We start from the raw sequence: 3,926 nt of genomic DNA on the forward strand, positions 1-3,926 counted from the left end.
TTGCAGTAGGAGGGGATGTAGTGGACGTGAGCTGGAAATGGAGAGGGAAGGAGAGAATGGAGGGGAGAAGGAGGCTGGAGCACATATGGACAGTCAGCGACCACTTGGCCCAGAAGCTTTTTTCACAGATGGGGAGACTGAGGCCAAGGGCCAGAGATTGGACACAGAGAGCGCTGGTGGGGGTCAGTCTTAACTCGGATTCATAGTCTGGCTCCTCTCTGGGAAAGGAGAGAGAAAGGAAGGGTGCCCTCCTTGGTTTAAGTACTACAGTGTGCCTGACACTACGCATTTGTTACTTTACTTAACTTTATATCATTCCATGAGACAAGCTCACTCTCCAGTAAAAGGGGAAGAAATTCAGAGAGAGCTGAGTAATGACATCAGCGAGGATGACAACGTCAGCAAACATGCACACAGCACCGTAGCAGGCAATTTTATGTATGTTTACCAGCCAACCAACCTTAGGAGTTAGGTTCCAGTCTACGGATGAGGCCCAGAGAGGCAAAGTCACTTGCTCAAGGTTACAGCCAATCAGTGGTAGAAGCAGAATCAGGATCCAGGATCCTCCACTTCCAGCCACCCCTCCCCCCAACTCTGCCCCCACCCCTGCCTTCAGCCTGATTTCCCTTCCCATAGCCTGACCTCACCCTTGAGCTCAGTCCAGGGTCCCAGCCAGGAAGGGGCTTTCCCCTGGTTGGTGTCCAAGGCAGCAGGGCATGACCTCAGCCAAGCAGACCTGGTCCCTCTCCCTCAGGAGCAGAGTCCAGTCCCTTGGGTGGCCACTTCCATCCCCTCCTCTGGTCTCGGGCAGCCTGGACTCATCCCTTCCACAGCCCTGCACAGAGGAGTGTTTGATGTTTCAAGAAGGGGTTCTGCACTAAGGGTGGCTCCAAGGGTCTGAATAGGAGGATATGGGGGCCCTCAGAGATCCCCTATAAATGCACTCCCCATAAAACACAGGGCTTGCTGCTAACTCCTGAGTGCCCCCAGCCCTGATCAGAGAGGACATCTTGTCCACTTAGCCCACCCCTGTTGGATCCCCAGACCTGTACATTCCAACCAAGGCTCTGGGGAGGACAGTCCTAACCCAGGGAGACAGATGACCCCAGGTGTCAGGGACGGCCTGGGGGTGGGGGGGCAGTACATGGTTGGTCTTCTGCATGACCTTTCTGTGGAATTTCTCTCTGGCTCATCCTTTGGAATATGGTTCAGAAAGGGGAAGTGTATTCTATAATCAGGACATCTGTTCTAAACCACTGGGACAATCAGAGTAGCTGGGAGGGGATGTGGAGTTACGTGACCAATTTAATAACCAGATTATTATTTAATAGTAGTAATGATAGTAGTGGTAGCTACTGTTTCTAAGAAGCTTTGTGATGACCCATGTCCCGCATGGTTCAGGTTTGGGCTCTGGAAAAGGGCCACGTGCAAATGACAGAGACGAGAGAAGAAATAATAATTTGGAAACTGGGGGGCCAGGCGGGAGCCCAACGGAAAAGGAAGGACTCCACTTGTGCTCAGGTCTTGCCATCCTTTTATTCAGTTTGGGGTACACCTATACCCCTTAAGCAGGCAGTTCTAGTAACAGGCAGACTATCTTATCAGTAAGGATTTATATGACTATCTGGTCGGGAAATTGCTTCAGCTACCATTGTCTTGACTTTGCCAGGGCTCAAGGTTCACCAGCGTTCCGGGGGTTAAATTCTTTCATGTCCTTTTTAAATTGCTGCCAGGCATCCAAGGAATTAGTTACTAACCTAACTAATTTTGCCTGGGTTAACTGTACAATATGCTGCTGTAATTCTAAAATATCAAGCGTTGTGTTACCTTTACCCCAAGAACCAAGAAGGTGATTTTTTATTGATTCCCAAGGGTGCAAGATATTATTATAGGGAATGGGGGTAACACAAATCTAGGAAAAATTATAATGACACTGCAAGGATATTCTTTGCTCTAAGCTATGGATTTTATCACCCATTCATAAGACTGTAGACTTTAGTGCCGACAATTCAATCTCAAACTGGCTGTTAATTCTTTTTTTGCATAGACAAGGTCTTAGTTACATTTTCCTTAACATGTCGTACAAACTGAGAAGGTTGAACAGTTTGTACCATGGATGAAGCAGCAATGCCCACAGAAGTAAGTAAAATTATGAGGGCAAAGATTCCTGCAATTAACATTCCAAGAAATCTTTTTTGTCTTTTTAATATTTTTACCAGATCATGTATCAGTTGGTAGGTTTGATGAGATTCCCAAGGCTCGGTTAGGTTAGTCGGAACCCAACCGAAAGCTGGTTGTTTTAAAATCATGAAGGAATACAATGGGATAGTATACAGCCTGTGCATGACACCTCGTACAGATGGCTTGTAGCATTAAGGCACATCTGGATGGGGCCTGAGAGGAGTACAAACGGATCAAACACACAGGCGGTGGCAAATACTCTTATTGGGAGTTCCCCATAAGGTACAAATGGAATTATCTGAGCTATAATTAAAACTATACCATTTAATAGGTGCAAGTGCAGCAGCTAATTTCCATTGCGTATTTTGTAGGGGCCAGTTGTCATGTTGTAATTGGGATCCAACAATCCTCCTCCATGCCATGAGATGGAGTGATTTGCATCAACATTTAGATAGGATGTGTTCCCCTTCCATTTCTGGGTGCAATTGTTACTATACGCAGACCCATGGGGGCTCTAATCCACAAAGGAAAAACTTATTAAGTTTGCTGGTGGTAGGGTAATCACTGTAACAGTCTTGCCAATTAATTTCTTCCTTGGTGGGGTGCCATTCACAAGACTTTTTACATAATGGCTTAGTGGGGGGGGGGTGTCTTAGTACAGTTACATTTTCTGCACCTCTCCCTGGAGCAAGTAGTGATAGTAGACGTATTTGGGCTTTTGCCTCCCCCTCCTTTGGTGTCCATGCAAGCCAGAAGCCTCTCTTTAATTTTACACACAAAGGAGCAGTGGTTTGATTCTGTGTCATACAAAAGGGAAGCACCCATGTAATTATACTTTGCCCATATACTTTCTTGCCCCACCCATGGTCCTCCTGGATGACCAAGCTGTTTGGTATTATTGGTGACTACATTAGGCAGGGGTCTTACCCATGGAGGGTCAGGAACATAAGTCCAAAATACTTCCCCATTTGCCCCTGGTAAAATTACCGCACAGCATGGCAAGAAAGACTTTCTCAGGTGTCCTTGGGTTTTGGTCTCCTCACAAATTTGCTCAGCTTTCTGGACCGTTGTCTTCAACATGCCTCAGGTGACCTCTGGACTGTTTGTCGTCCGCCTCGTCCTCCTCCCACTCCTTATCTTCAGAGGGTTGCCCGGGGTTGCTGTTATCTGTGGCTAAGATTGTCCGAAGCTACAAGGTGTGGCTCCAGGTGCAGGGTCCTCATTAACCTGGCTAGTTCCTCCCTCGGATCCATGTTGAAGTTTAATATTTCTTGCGGGAATCGACACGGGCTTGGAGGAGTTTTCTGGAAATATACAAGCATATTCTCAACCAAAGGTTAATAAAGGAATCTTTTCTATAAACTAGACTTGGGATCCTTTCCTTTCATTGTGCCCAAACCATTTTCCTTTGGCTTATTTTGACACCATGTGTGTTTTCATGGGTGTCTTGTCTTCAGTATTACAAGTGAAAAATATATTTGAAAGTAAAAACTTTTCTTGGTGTAATTTACTCACAGGGGGTTATTACACTACCCCTTCTTTTTTGATTTAAATAATATTAAGAGGCTTTTGAAATCTTGCAATGCAGTCTTGATAACTTCTTAATTTTATTTTTTATTGTTTTATAGAAATATGACTGCTTTGGATTCATTGCATTTTAAGCAATTTTTGAACTATGAGATAAACCATTAGTAAAAAATTACTTAATGCTTCAGGAAAAGTTTCCTGCCCAGTACAAAAAAGTT

Source organism: Myotis davidii, unplaced genomic scaffold (assembly GCF_000327345.1).
Source record: "Myotis davidii unplaced genomic scaffold, ASM32734v1 scaffold169, whole genome shotgun sequence".
Lineage (NCBI taxonomy): Eukaryota > Metazoa > Chordata > Mammalia > Chiroptera > Vespertilionidae > Myotis > Myotis davidii.